This window comes from Oreochromis niloticus, linkage group LG16 (assembly GCF_001858045.2).
Source record: "Oreochromis niloticus isolate F11D_XX linkage group LG16, O_niloticus_UMD_NMBU, whole genome shotgun sequence".
Taxonomy (NCBI): Eukaryota; Metazoa; Chordata; class Actinopteri; order Cichliformes; family Cichlidae; genus Oreochromis; species Oreochromis niloticus.
The window spans coordinates 4,946,661-4,963,080 of NC_031987.2; positions in this window are offsets into that span (position 1 = coordinate 4,946,661).

Here is a 16,420-nt window from a genome sequence, read left to right on the forward strand (position 1 = left end):
AATAATTCCCATCCACTGTTTTTTCTTCATATCATTTGAACCAGTGTCGTTAGTGTGCTCCAGACGCTCGGTTGAGTCATTTGTTTGAGTCGCTCCACATCACCAACTGTTAGTGTCTCTCCTTTGTAGCTTGGCTGTACTCACTGGTGTGTTTTTGCTTCAAGTGGAAAACAAATTTGAGGTTTCCACCTTTAGCAGGAATATTTTTCATGCATATTTTGCAAAGTATTGTGCTTTGCTTGAAGTTGATGAAGTAGCTGCTTTTTTTTTTTTTCAAAATGGTCGTCAGATGCTGACACACAGCTCTCACTGTCAGACATGTCTGGGCTTGTCCAGTTAGTGCATGCAGGGAATGTAAATGCCTAATATTGCTATGTCACTGATATCATGATATGACATGTTTATATAACATCAATGTATACAACTATTATCATGGGCGATATGATATGGCACAGTCCTGTGAAAGAGCAACCTGAATAAGAAATTGGGAATAACCAAGTTGCAAAAGGGCAGTGTGTTAGATTGTTCAGGTCTGTTAATCTCTAATTACCAATTGCAACAATTAAAGCAGAGATTCATTTGAATTCTTCAAGACTTTAGATGTACATGATGTGTGTTATCCATATTTTTCTCATGTTCAATCCATGTTCATCCATTTGAGAAAAGATTTTTTTTTCCTCTAATTTGCTGATAGAAGGTATCAGAGTTAATGCCATACACCCAAACAATATAACTTACAAACCAAAGCACTATTTAAAAATAGTTTTGAAGAAGGCCTTCTTTACCAAATCAATGTATCACAGTGGTCAAGGAATCACATAGTACTAAAAGTTGTCAAGTACCAGTGCTCTGTTAGGATCTGGTCATTTTTTTAATGTGCTTCCGAATTCGACAGATTGCTTGTGTCATCACTTACCAAGCCGATGTTTCCCTTTTCACCTTCTTCATGCCATAAAATGATGATTTACTCCCAAAACCAGTGCTAAGGGGGTATGTAAGACTGCAGGTAAGAATGCAGGTTTGTTACAGAGGATCTGGGTAAAATACAGGGTGGGCCATTTATATGGATACACTGTAATAAAATGGGAATGGTTGGTGATATTAAAGTCCTGTTTGTGGCACATTAGTATATGTGAGGGGGCAAACTCCTCAAGATGGGTGGTGACCATGGTGGCCATTTAGAAGTCGGCCATCTTGGATACAACTTTTGTTTTTTCAATAGGAAGAGGGTCATGTGACACATCAAACTTACTGGTAATGTCACAAGAAAAACAATGGTGTGCTTGGTTTCAACGTAACTTTATTCTTTCATGAGTTATTTACAAGTTTCTGACCACTTATAAAATGTGTTCAACGTGCTGCCCATTGTGTTGGATTGTCAATGCAACCCTCTTCTCCCACTCTTCACACACTGATAGCAACACCGCAGGAGAAATGCCAGCACAGGCATCCAGTATCCGTAGTTTCAGGTGCTGCACATCTCGTATCTTCACACCATAGACAATTGCCTTCAGATGACCCCAAAGATAAGTCTAAGGGGGTCAGATCGGGAGACCTTGGGGGCCATTCAACTGGCCCACGACGACCAATCCACTTTCCAGGAAACTGTTCATCTGGGAATGCTCGGACCTGGTGTTACGGCCCCCTCTGCTAGGCGACAGAAGGGGAGAAACATACACAAGCCCTCTCACGAAATCTGAGTTAATAAAGGGGGTTTATTACAAACATTAAACCAAAAACCGACAGGGCAGTTCAACCAACCACTGGGCAAACAATTATTACATAAAGAAAAAACAGTCAAGAGTAAAAGCTAAAGGTTAACTAAGGCAAGCTGGCGGCACACAAAATAAAGGCTAAGGGTAACTAAGGCAAGCCAGCATCACAAAACTCTAATGAAACTAAGTTCGGCTGTATGTCAGGTTTAAACAGAGCAACACAGCGAACAGGTTTTAACAAACGAGCTTCACATGTAAAGCAGACGAGGAGGCCACTGCGTGTTCACTTCAGAGCAGCAGTTCCCCATAGAGTGAAAGATCTTCAGCCTTTTATACTCCCAGGTGCAGACAATCAGCCAGTCAATTGGTCTTGGAGTGGTCATGGGATCTCCAGGCAGCCAATCGTCCGCGAGGTCTGGCACACTGTGATCTGCATAAAAGAAGGCTGGCACAGGACTCCCAGCAGCCAGTCATCCATGAGTCCTAGCACACTTAAATTTGCATGAACACAAATAGGCAGTCTCACTCCCTCCGAGGCCCAGGGCCGTAACACCTGGCACCCATAATGTGGTGGTGCACCATCTTGCTGGAAAAACTAAGGGAACGTGCCAGCTTCAGTGCATAAAGAGGGAAACACATCATCATGTAGCAATTTCAAATATCCAGTGGCCTTGAGGTTTCCATTGATGAAGAATGGACCCACTATCATTGTACCCCATATACCACACCAAACCATCACTTTTGTTGTTCCAACAGTCTTGGAGGGATCCATCCAATGTGGGTTAGTGTCAGACCAATAGCGGTGGTTTTGTTTGTTAACTTCACCATTCATATAAAAGTTTGCCTCATCACTGAACAAAATCTTCTGCGTGAACTGACGGTCCTGTTCCAATTTTTGTTTTGCCCATTCTGCAAATTCTGTGCGCCGATCTGGGTCATCCTCGTTGAGATGCTGCAGTAGCTGGAGTTTGTAAGGGTGCCATTTGTGAGCAGCTAATGTTCGACTAATGCCACTTTCCAGTGACATGCGGCGAGTGCTACGCTGTGGGCTCTTGCTGAATGAAGCTAGGACAGCCACTGATGTTTCTTCATTAGTGACAGTTTTCTTGCGTCCACATTTTGGCAAATCCAACACTGAACCAGTTTCACGAAGCTTAGCAAGCAGTTTGTTAACTGTAGCATGGGAGATGGGTGGTCTCGTAGGGTGTCTTGCATTGAAATCTGCTGCAATGACCCGGTTACTGCGTTCACCAGATATCAACACAATTTCGATCTGCTCCTCACGTGTTAACCTCTTCGACATGTCAATGGCTGTGAACAAAGAGAAACTTGTAAATAACTCATGAAAGAATAGTTACGTTGAAACCAAGCACACCATTGTTTTTCTTGTGACATTACCAATAAGTTTGATGTGTCACATGGCCCTCTTCCTATTGGAAAAACAAAAGTTGTATCCAAGATGGCCGACTTCTAAATGGCCACCATGGTCACCACCCATCTTGAGGAGTTTGCCCCCTCACATATACTAATGTGCCACAAACAGGACTTTAATATCACCAACCATTCCCATTTTATTACGGTGTATCCATATAAATGGCCCACCCTGTATAATGAAGCTATGAAGCTGACCTAGTTTTACTACTACTACTGTGACTTTAATACACAAGTAAAATGCATATATGCTTAACTTGATCAGCGAATAGAGGGCTCTCCACTAATTTCATTTTATATGATGTGGCTGAATAAACAGAATAAAGAGTGTAGCCTTTGCTTACTCATTTGCATATGTATAAATTATTTAAGCATATGCTTTAATATGTCTTTATATAGCTGTAAAATACATTTGCCAGCACCGTTTTTAACAACAAAAAGTGTGATTTCAAGATGGGAGAACATTGTCTTTTTGTCTTTTCATGCCAACAGTCAGCCTGTTTCCTTTTAACCATGACTATGATCTTTCTCCAAGCTTAAAATGTTTGACATTTTTGGGAAAAGCACTTGCTGTCTTGCAGAAAATTAGATTTGAAGATCAATACCCTTTTTTTATGTCTGCTGAATGAGAAGCTACAGCCAGCAGCTGGATGGCTTAGCTTGGCAAACACACTGAAAACATGAAGAAAAAGCTGAAGTGTCCAAAAGTAAACAAAAATAGCCGACTTGTGAAGCTCACCTTAATAAGAAATTATATCTTGTTTCACAGACTGAAAACTTAATTTAATTTTAAGTTTGGAAATTGTAGAGCTACTTATTTCCACCTTTATTGGTAAGAACACAAATAAGATTACTTTCCCTCTTTATATTCCTTATAATATTACATTTATTCTTTTGCTCTAAGTCTGACCATCACTGACTATTATGTAGAACAAGTCTGTGGAGATACTAGCGGGTGGATAGATCTGGAGCTGGAAATGTCAGATTTATGAAAGTGGGAATTGGCAATTATGGGATGATGATCTTGACAATGCCCTGACCACACTGATTTCAGAACTTTACAGTGTGTTTATGGTCATATACACTTTGATTTTTTGACCCTTGTAGAGTAGCTTTGTGTCACTGACAGTTCAAAATAATGCTTTAATGCTTTAATTTATCTTATGACTGATACTTGTGCTGTCTGAAGCAAGCCAGTTTAAGGCTAACTTTCTTCTGATTGGCTAAACAGCAGCCCCATTTTAGTGACATCATAAAGATGCAAGAGCAGAAAAAGTTGCCTGTAATGGACAATCAGTTTGAAGCCTGATATGTGAATTACTTGCATTGAACTCATTATTTAAAACTGCTGTATATGCGGATTTACTGTGGTTACAACTTTTATATATGATTTATAACAGAAAATACACAAAATTATAATAAACATCAAAAAACACAATCATCCCATAACGAACAAAATCATCCCTAAGGTGAACCAAATCTACATCACTGTGTTGTCACAACACAAAACGTATTGTTTATGTGATTTGTAATTGGTTTGGCACTGCCAAATTAAGCTATTTTGCTGATATGGGGTGTCACGGCAGAAAAGGCTCATATATTTAGCTTTAATAGACCTTATATTTTGTTTTTGAGATCTTGTAGTCCTGAAACATTAGATGTGTAACTGACGACCAGAGGCAAAACAAAGACACATTAAAAAAAACACAAACACACACACAAAAAAAGGCACAATGAGGACTGATTTTTAAAAGCTAGTGTAGGAGGTGCTGTCAAATGGGTTCACTGGAGCCATCTTAAATAGATTTGATGGAGTGCTTTGTGTTAGAAATGAGACTAAGCTGCATCTTTGTCGCTGCCTGATGTGGTAAACAGAAAGAAAACAGAATGCTTTATACCCCTTACACAACATTTGCATATCAAAGCACGCCATGTTTTTATATCATTATAGTGTTTGAAGTGTGCAAGTGTGGTGGGATTATTTCATAAGCAAATCATCGGGACTTTAATTGGAAAAATCTGATGTCAGGTATTTCAGATTTTCTCTGGTCCTAAGCGCAGGTTGCAATGTACATTTGCATCACAATAGCCCCGTTCACAAATCTCAAACAAAGTGGCTCATTAGAATTCAGGTGGCAAGAGCCAGTTTAGTGGGTGATCATGTGGGGAGATGCTCTTTCAACTCGTAAAAAATAAAAACCACTGCAAGAATTCACATGGCATTACTAAACCAGCTGAATCAGTGCTGGGATTTGACAGAATCCTTATTGAGGATCAAAAGCGCTACAGTAGGAGCAGTGAATATTTCACTTGTGTGACAGGCATGGTATACCAGCTGCCAAGGGTATTGGTAGATTATCACATATACATGGCTTATCTGCACAGCTATGTTTGTGGTTGACAAATTTCTATTTAACATAATGTGTATGTTTGTCTCAAGTGTCTTTTTCTCTTTTTTCATCCCTTTTAAAACTGTATTCCTCAGACTTGTATAATTCTGACTTGAGAACTTAAGTAAACGAGCCTTTGAGAGTTTACTCAACTCACTACATTAGCATTTAATACTCCCTAGACATTTATGGGACAAAACAGAGGTGATGGACGTGTTGCAAACTAGAACTGTTGAGAAAATATACATTTTGTGAATTTCTGGAAAATCTGTGAACAGTAAACTAATTTTGGTTTTAGCGTTGCCGAGAGATTAGAGTTCAGACTGGCTCATGATGTCACTGGGGAGGTGGACACCAATGTAAACAGTGTGAGAAGGGAGCGCCTAGGTTAGCGATGGCATGCTATGCTTCATGTAAATTCCATAACGGAACTGAGGGAAATAAAATTGCCAGAATGAGAATGGAGTCATGTCTCTCTGAGGGTGCAACAGAAGTTTGTTGTGTAATGTGGCAAATTAGGCCTTGAAGGACGTAACCTAAGATTTAATGGATTGTTAGCATAACCCAAGAATTCATTCAAAACTTTCTTAGCCATCATGTTTGAAGACAGACTGGATGACACACAAGCAAAAGCTAGCAAAAACATAACCTCTTTATAAGAGATAATACTTTTTTAAAATTTCTTTTTTACTTTTTAACTTTTCATTTTTGTTGTTGCTTCAGTCTTAAGTCCCTTTTCCATTAGTACCTACGTTGATCAACTCGCCACGGCTCACCATGACTCGACTCAAATTGACTGATTTTCAATTAATAATAGAGTACCACCTAATATACGTGGTCATCGTCATAGCAACGTGGCCAAGGGTCCCTCGACCGCACAACTAAGGTGGACGTCGAGGCGACGATATACCTGCTCCTTGGTCTGTGGCTTTTCAAACAAAACAAACAACCTTTATTTGTCACATACATAATCATGCAGAGTACAACATGTAGTGAAATGCTTGAATCTGAGTGGACAGGCTGCAGGTGTGGCCGAGCCATCTCAGGGGCTTGGTTTTTAGCATGGGGGCTCTAGCCAGGACCCTTACTGGATACCACTGCAAGGCGGTAATTGAACTTGCGACTCCCGCTACGCTGTAAGACTCCGTACTCGGGGGGCCATGACCTTGTTTTTTGTGGTCATTTCCCTTATTACCAGGTTTAAAAAAAATGTTGCTTTTAATTTCATGAACGACATGCTCTCATGACTCATCGAGTGACGCCAGTGACCAGCCAATCAACGGCATGCAGTCTGACAATGTCACATTTTAGTACCTGCTCAGATCGTTTGGAACCCTGGGCGAGCATGTACTATTTTAATACCTGGTATCAGGTACAATGACCTACTGGAAAGCCCTGAAACCCTTGGCGAATCATGGCGAGCTTTCACACATATAGAACAGAAAAACAGAGAAATCTTACATCCTGTTTTGAACTAGTTCTTGTACAGGGGGTGTGGTAGCAGTTCTCTTAACTTAAGTTCTATATTTATTTTAATTTCATAACTTAAAGATGACTTTGACCTAACAAATCCAAAAAAGTGAGGGGAACTTATTCTACACAAGAAAAGAAAAAGCTGTAACAGGTTTGACCTTTTGGTCTAATTAATTATTCAAGTAATTAATTAATACACATCTATCAGAACTGTTAACCACTGATTTTCTGTTTGCTGGAATGATCAGTGGCTCTCACATCACTTTCAGCTTGTGTACTTTGTGTTTTTCTACAGATGACATACATTTGAGTTTAGCAACTTGCAGAAAAAGAATCACAAACTAACAGATCAGTTAACAGACTGCAGGTAATTTACTCAATGAAGTCAGTGTTATGCCTCTTACAGTAATAACTCATAATCCACTTGTTAATAACTAGAGTGGGTGGTTGTTTGCTTCAATTACAGAGCATTATGTTAACACTTAAAATTTTAAATTTTCAAAATAAAAACACGTCTGATGTGAAAACATCATGGTTGAGGTTTGAATGTAGAGGCTCAAACAGGACACGGTAAACTTGGTGGTCTTGATCAGGTCACAAGAAACCAAGAAACAATGAAAGTGTCAAACTGACATTTTGTTTAACATTCCAACCTCTCCAGCAGCTGTAATGTCACACTCTTTCCCAGTTCGTTTTGTGCTGTTAACCTTAACATATTATCATTTTTGAGGAACTGCTAGAACAACAGAAGCTGTCATTTTACTTGTGATGATTTTGGAAACATTTATACCAGCCAGCAAATTCTGTCTGTTTCTTTTTATTTATTTATTTTATTTTATGCAAATGTCTTGTTCAGGTCTATCTTGCAAAAGAAGTATCGCCTCTGTAGGGCTTACCTGAATGAATAAAATTGGAGTGAAGAAAAAACATAAGCACTAAAATTTGTCCTGTTACACTGCAGAAATTACTTCTTTATATACTGCAGGCACTATTTGCCCTCGGGTCACTGCAGCTAGAACAATACTGCAATTATCAATCTTTTATCTCTTTCTCAATACAAGTTTATTTCTCGAGGCTCGCAGCTATTTTAAATCATGAACTCGGCTGAGATATTTGGCTAACGCTCCTCTTGGACGTGGGCCAAATGCAGTGGAAATTGAACAGTTATTGAAAAATGTTATGTTCAGCGTAGGAGTTAGAGTGGATTTTTCACTCTCCAGCTTCGGCATGGGTTCACATTCCTTTGATTTGCACCTTGTGAACCAGAATAACAAAGAAGGCCTTGAGTAGAGGCTTTAACAGAGCCCTATTAATTTCACATTGTCTATAAACATTAATTAGGGCTGTGAGCAATTGTGTATAATTACTCAAAGTATCATTTTTCATCCTTGGTAGCGTGGTTCGCACATTGAGACACCACTGTTAAAGATCAGAGGCCGAATGAGTAAAAACAAGAAAGTGTACCCAGGAAGGTGACACAGCGTAGAAAAAGCCTAAAATAAATATTTTGGGGCCTGGAAATGATTTACAGTGATCAACAGAGAGACATGGACAATCTACACCAGCAGAGCCACATAATATGTATTTATACATAAATTTGCTCTAAAGCTATGTAATTAAAGTGACTAAAAAAAATGAAATGCACCAGGAACACCATATGAAAAACATAGTATGTGTGTCTACACATAAAAAGAATTTATTACCTTTTGCCCCTCTGTATGCAAAGCCTTTCCATTTCCATTTGCTTCTTGATAGGAGTTTAGGCCAAATGGAGCTCTGATGGGCAGAGGACACAGACAGCAAACAAGACAGGAGAATGTATATGAGAAATGTCTAATGGGAGTATCTGTAAATAAACCTGGAGGCATACTTTTTTTTTCTGCGGCTCCAGTGAGTAATTTAACCCAGACAGAAATCCATGAACCTGACAGATGAAAAAGCCAAATTTATTTTTTGTATTGATGAAGAATGATGCCTCCACCTGTATTAAAGCCACCGAACTACGTACGCGAGGCCTCTCCATATATCATCATGTTATGAGAAAAAACACACAAAAGAAAAATCTCCATCAGAAAGAGAGCAGCAGCGTTAGCTAGTTGCAACATTTTGAAATATACACTGCTGGATCTTTTACTTGATGACCTGACCCATAAACCCAAAACTACAATTTGTAATTTTTTTCTTCTTTTTTTAGTCATATGCATATCCATAGCTGGCCTTGTTTGAACAAAAGGGGAAGGACCCTGTGCCACTTACCCAGGTTATCGTTCTCTTCCCTGTCTTGATGCATTCTCAATCATCCAGGAAAGTAAATCTCCAAAAGTTGAATCTGTTCATCTGGACGTAGCGTTTTGTGGGAGAAACGTTTCGTCACTCATCCAGGTGACTTCTTCAGTCTCAGCCGACTGCAGGTTTCCCCAAACCTTATAAACAGTACATTTGCATAATGACTGAAACCAGCCCACTGAGGGAACAATGGGCTGTGAGGTCAGTTCCTTAATCATAATTATGCAATTTCCATGACCATTGATCAACAACCACTGACCAAAACCCACTGATCAAAGAACACTGATCAATGGCCATGAGTACCATTCACAGAGAGTTGGGGAATGGCTGCAATCACAGCATTGTAAGATGGCGAAAGATGTACCCTTAGGCCCCCTCCTCGATTCAGAGATGGTCTTTCCCTTTTCACGTAAATGGCCTCCTTGACTCCGCGCTCAAACCAGCGTTCCTCCCTGTCCAGGATGTGTACATCCTCATCGTTGAAAGAGTGTCCACTGGCCTGTAGGTGTAGATAGACTGCAGAGTCCTGGCCTGATGAGGTAGCTCTTCTGTGTTGTGCCATCCGCTTCGCTAGTGCCATCCCCAAACAACCTCTAGCAGCCATCTTACAATGCTGTGATTGCAGCCATTCCCCAACTCTCTGTGAATGGTACTCATGGCCATTGATCAGTGTTCTTTGATCAGTGGGTTTTGGTCAGTGATTGTTGATCAATGGTCATGGAATTTGCATAATTATGATTAAGGAACTGACCTCACAGCCCATTGTTCCTTCAGTGGGCTGATTCAGTCATTATGCAAATGTACTGTTTATAAGATTTGGGGAAACCTGCAGTCAGCTGAGACTGAAGAAGTCACTTGGATGAGTGACGAAACGTTTCTCCCACAAAACGCTACGTCCAGATGAACAGATTCAACTTTTGGAGTTCTCTTCCCTGGTTTTACTTAATCTAACATTAAATCAGAGTCTATTAAATCATAAGACACAATTCATAGTACAGTCCTCCGATTACAGTCAAAGTTACAGACAGAAAAGTTCTTCTGCATGTTGCTGTTACATTTAGGAGATGACAACTAGCAATAACATTTAGATTTTCTGTTACATTATCTGCAAAGTTGCAACATGTTCACACTGAGAAAAGGTCATAGTCAAGCTTCCTATTGTTTGTGATGATTATTTATGCTATGAATGACTGTTAATTAAGCAAAACCCATTTAGTTATGATTGCCTGCCTCTGAAATCATCAAATTTGGATTCTAAAATATCAGCAATTCTAAAGACATCGGTGACTATTATGCTTGAATAATTAACCAAAACCTTGATTTTTCCCAAATGCTGTCCAAACTGTTTTTACCTAGCCACATCAAAGTATCAGTGCAGCCCCGCAGTTCATCCTCTTTCTGAAATGAGCTTGTTTAGCTTTGTTTTCCCTCCTCTTAAGCAAGCTTACTTATTATTGGCAGCAGAAAGTCAAAAACAGAAAGTCTGAACAGCACGTGCTGTGGCTGACCATGTGTGGCAACCTACAGATCCGAAAAAACTCTGAGCATTTGTACCATTGACTTTCTGCATGTCTGTATATCCATCTCCATATATGTGTGTGTGTGCTGACTTTAACAGTCTGTGGTGTATGTGCGCAGTGTGGTTTTAATCCAGGGGATTCATTTATCAGGAGAATAAATGTAGAATGAGTAGCAGCTCTATGAGTAAAACCTGGCAGTGCACACAAAAAAACTTGTAATCTGAACTATAATTTATACCTGTGCACCATCAGTAGTGATAAATCTAAAGTATTGTAAATGGTTGTGCTCATGTGTAGGCAATCAGTTTTATTTTCCCAGCAAGCAAGCAATATCTACAATATGTACTGAGCACTTTTCACAGACAGAAGTCACGAAGTGCTTTTTAGTAGTCTATGAATTACAAAAAAAAAAAGACAGGACATATTAAAGACCAAACACAATTTAAATTTAAAATAAATAATTTACCATAATTAGACGCTAAAAATGTCCAATATATAAATCAGACTTTATATAAGAAGCAAAATTAAAAAAAAAAAAAAAAAGTGCATTTAATGACCAACTCAAGATGGAAAAAAATGACTCTAAAAGAGTGATCAGGACAGGCATATGTCAAAGATAACCACGAGACAGGGCACTGAGACTCTTTCTGATCATTTAGGCCACATTTTGGTGCCTCAGTAAAAACCTGTGTCTTTTGCAGGTCAGATGTGAGAGGTCCCACTGGAGATTAAGAGGAATTAAGTACAAGTCTCTAACAGAGACAGTGTATAGATAAACGCAGTTTATATAAAGAATATACTCATGGTCTGAAAATCTGGAGCATAAAGAAGAAATAAAATATTTCACTGATAGCAAAGTGGAGATTAACACCGTAACACCGAGGAAGAATTAAATGATAAAACAGAAGTTCTTTGGACACAAAAAAGAAACTGCACTTACCCGTCCTCTTTCACTCAGCCCACTTTGCCAAGCCGAGATTAGCATGCACATTGGCAGCCACGGTACAACACCAGCTGTGATTTTCACAGTATCATTTGCTGACAGTAATTGACAACATCTTATATGTTTGCAAGCAAAAGTCAAAATTAAAATAAAAACATTGATAGTCAGGGACTCACACACTTTATTTGTAACCTCATGAATGTCATGTCTCTTTAGGTTTTTGTTTTTTTTCTACATAAAAACAATTTTATGTTATATTAACAATAAGCAGCATTTACCAAAAATAAGTATAAGTCAGTGGTTAAACAACAAGTGGAACAATCCAACTGTGGAATAACATCAGAAATAGACTTTTTTTTTTTTTTACCTAATTCCTTTTTTTCATTCTGTGTAACATAATTCATTTTTAGCATATTCTAGATGCTGAGCAGGGTTTTACTCAATTATACCGTTCAGCTCAAGGAACTCTTGACCCAAACTGACTGCTGTGCTCTGGCTAACAGAAGAGAACAGCAGGGCTGGGAACCTGGGATTTAGCAAAGGTCTGAACCCTGAGGCACCCCAGCAGCAGCCGGGTCCAGTACCTCCGAGGGTCTCCCTTCAATTAACGCCCAGCTGTTTTCCACAGCAGTGTGGGGTTCAAGGCCTCCCTGGTATCTCCACTTCTACTACATTACACACTGACACAGCTTAGTTAGGCTTTGCAGAGGAATCTATGAAATGGTTCTATGGTTTAATTTGAGTACTCATTAGTGATAGGTAGCACTTCCCCCAAGGAGAAAAATCTGCAAGAAGAGACCATGAGAGGAGCCAAACTGGAAACTCTGGCCTTCAAAGCGGCTCCTGCAGGTGAGGCAGATTAAATCGTAGCTTTGTAAGACTCGTAGGTACGAAGCTGCAGGCATGCTGTAAGTGCTGAGGAGTGGCTGACGTTAAGTGACAGATTTAATACCTATGTATATGCCCCGTTGCCAAGACTAGAAGCTTTCATATCTTCAAGGGGGGTAACAGGCAGAAATGAATGCGAAAAAAAAGTGAAGACTACAATGACTACACTGATCTCAGAGAGAGTGGTATTTCATCAGTTTTCAAGGCCAAACAAGAATCGCTGCAAAGTTAAAGCTGTTTTATATGATTGCATATCTGTAAAATGTTGAAAAAGAAACCTGTGTTTGTTACAGCTTTTTTATGTGAGTATTTCATTCAAAATGCTTGACAAAGTTAACTATAATCTCATGTCAAGGTAAAAATTAGCTATACACATTCATATATGGGTGGCATACCGTCACAGTAAAACGAAAGGAGGATTTAGCAGCTAAAGAGCCAAACAGTCCCCTCAAGATTTGGAAGAGGTAAAACTAGGAGAGGCTAATGCGAATGCTCACCAGTGTGAACAGCTAGATGAATAAACATATCAATGTTTCTCATATGACTTTAAATTATCATAATTTTAAATGATTATGATTATGTGTTATATCAGTTATATCAAGAACCTATTTATGCTGCCCCCAGTGCCACTGAAATAAGAAAATCCTCTAATTGCCACCCACGTGAGGCTCTGAGGCTGTCTTTAGGACCGAGTCAGTCCCTATTGACTCCAATGTAAAAATGCCCGACTGAAAGAAGTAAAAACCAAGTTTACAGCCTGGTACAAAAAAAGTTGTTGTTTTCTTAGCTTCCTTTTTTATAACCACTGTGGAGTTATATTAGTAAGGCATTAGTAAGTTTCAGATTGCTACTGCTTTGAAAACCATTAGGTGACATCAGGGCAGCTATGTTGGTCTTTTATTTTGAGATTATGTTTTATACCAGTAATAAAAGCTGTTGACAGCATTAAGACACATTTGATAGACAGTGTTTAATATTTGAACCCAGTCCCAGCCAGTGCATGCTCTTCTTTGGCAGCCATTAGAGGTTGGATTTACTGAGATCGTGGGGAGCGCACAATAAGACAGGCATGTCACTACAAGCTGGATACAAAAAGAAAGGAAAGAATTTAATAAAGCAAAAGAATACTGGAATAGGGAGCAAACTAATACAATTTTTAAAATAAATAAATAAATAAAAACTAACTAATTAATAAATGATCCCATTAAGGTCTGGGGGCGGTCCCAGGTGTAACGCTCAGCATTACTTTCAACAAGTTTTTCTGCACTTCATCAAATCCAGGTTGTTTTTATACTTTTGGGGTGGACCCAGCTCTCTTACCCCCTGCTGCCTTCCCCTTGGGCCTGTGTCCTGTAAGGAATCTGCCTGATTATTTGCAGACCTGCGAGTCTCTGCATGCCTTCCTCATCATTATTTTTAACTCTTCTTATTATATTGAAATCACAGTTTTGTGCATGCTTGCATGCATCCAAATGTATTATTATTGTCACTGATACTTCCAATTCAAATCTTGTCTTTTGTTACACTGAATTTGTTATTGATAAATTGCTCAAACATGTATGCGGGTTTAACATGTGTTAATTTAATATTTACTCTAATTTTAGCACTATTATGGTGTGGCTGTGGCTATATCTGGCTCATTACTAGCAAAATATTCCCTTATTCCAAAACTGGATGATGTTGGTGTGATAGTTTGTAAATATTCATGTGATCCAAATGTGTCTGAAATTAATTTAGTATTTAATATTCCAATTATTATTTTGTATTTGTGGCTAGTGAACATGCTGTACTTTAAAGGAAGCTGTCTATTCTGACTGTGGGAAGTGACACAACTACCTCTAGTGGCACTTTTCTGGGTAAAGGAAAGGCTTTTAGAAGCAGCCTATCTGAAACCAGATTTAAAAGATGACATTCCTTTTTCTTTCTCTTCGTTTCATCCTTGGCTCTTTGTCTCATCTTAACAAGGATCAATAGGCGCTGCAACCGTACCCCAAATACGCTGGCAAATGTCTCGTTGGTAATTTTTAGCACAACCTGAAGATAAATGGGTGATCGTTTTATCACTGATGTCATCGTCAAACAGAAAATCAGCCTTCAGTGAGTTGCGCTGAGAGAGTTTTGACTGACAGGTGTGCCCAGCAGGGGTTTTGTCCTGAGGGCAGGATCTTTAATGTTCTCTCTGAATCTAGATTGTTCTTTGTTCAGATGCTGAGAGGAGGGAATCACAGATAAAGAAAAAAAAAGGCAAAGCACGGGGAAAAGAAATGTGTTCTGCATGACTAAATCCCATTTTGACATTTTTTCTTGACATAATTCTTTAAAATAGATAGCCTCATGTTCGGCTCATGATTGTTCTTAGTCATCTTAGTTGAAGTGTTTATTTGAAAATCATCGCCCAGCAGCTGTCAGAGCTGTGGTTTAGTATGTCATGCCTTTATTCAGTGTGGTTATCCAATTACTTAAGTGGATCCTGCAAATTCACCAGTTAATCACATGCCTCATCCCTAAACTGTAATACATGTTAGTACTTAAAATGAAATATCAACCAAGAAGACACTCTGTCATTACTTTTCACTTTTCAAATCAAACACACCATTAAGCTCTGTCTACAGGCAATAGATAACTTTCAGCAGCTTTTGTCCTTCCACTGTCCACAAGGAGACAGTCAATGTTGTAGCTAGTGATGCAGGGTCACAAAAGACAAGACAAGTGCACTTTTCCTATTTTCTGCTTTTGCCTTTCTATGCTCCATTGGACAGTGTGGCTCTCACTGCGGAGCCCTGACACAGCTCTCATCCATCATTCTCACTTCATCTTTGACTTGGATCAGATATGCTTCCTTTAGTCTACTGTCCCAGACAGGAGACACCACTTCCCTAGTCCCCTTTCCTGCTTTCACCTTGTTATTTGAAATGTCTTACTTTCAGATGAACTTGAGTGAATTTGAGTTTTGTGTTAACAATCAAATGCCTGATATAAACGAGAAAGAAATATTCACACTCTGTTGGAATGTTTTGATTTTATATCGCTATAATTACAAGTTAAATTGCGAGGCCATTGGTTCACTAGTTTTGAATGGTATCAGCCCAGTGCATACTGCCAGTAGGTGGTCTCCTCCACCTCCTACAAAGTCATTATCACCTCATTCAATTGTGGATATTCCGCCCACCTCAGTGGGGTGGGGGGAGCAGTGGGTGGTATTTTCAGGTTTAAAAAGTTGAAAAACATTTTGCATGTGGAGTGCAGAGGAGTCCCGGAGGGACAGTGATCTCAGACGTGCATTTAGATTTTACTTTTGTTTCATTTTGATGTTTACTTTTGGTTGTTTCACACATTTTTCTTGGGTTCTCTTCTCTTACCAATAAAAGTTTTAGATGAAAACATGTGTTTTATGGCACAATCTGATATCTATATATAAACAAGACAAATCATACTCTAACAGAAATTCAGAAATGAAATAACCACATTTGATTTGATTACAGGTTTGTCTTTATGTAATTTTGTAAACTATTCTGGGAACAGTGGGAAGAAACAGAATTGCCAAACTAGTAAAGTGTAAAGTAAAACATTGGTTATTTAAATGCAGTAAGACAAAATACTGAATAAGTAAAAATATGCAAAAAGACAAATTATTATTGTTATTATTAGTTTCACATTCATATTTCTATATAATGTGGGAATTTTGAGAGCAGACGTTGCTGAATCTGCACCCCAAGCAGGCAGAAAGTGTACTTTGAGGTCCCTTGTGTATTTGATGAATTTTGGATTTGGACA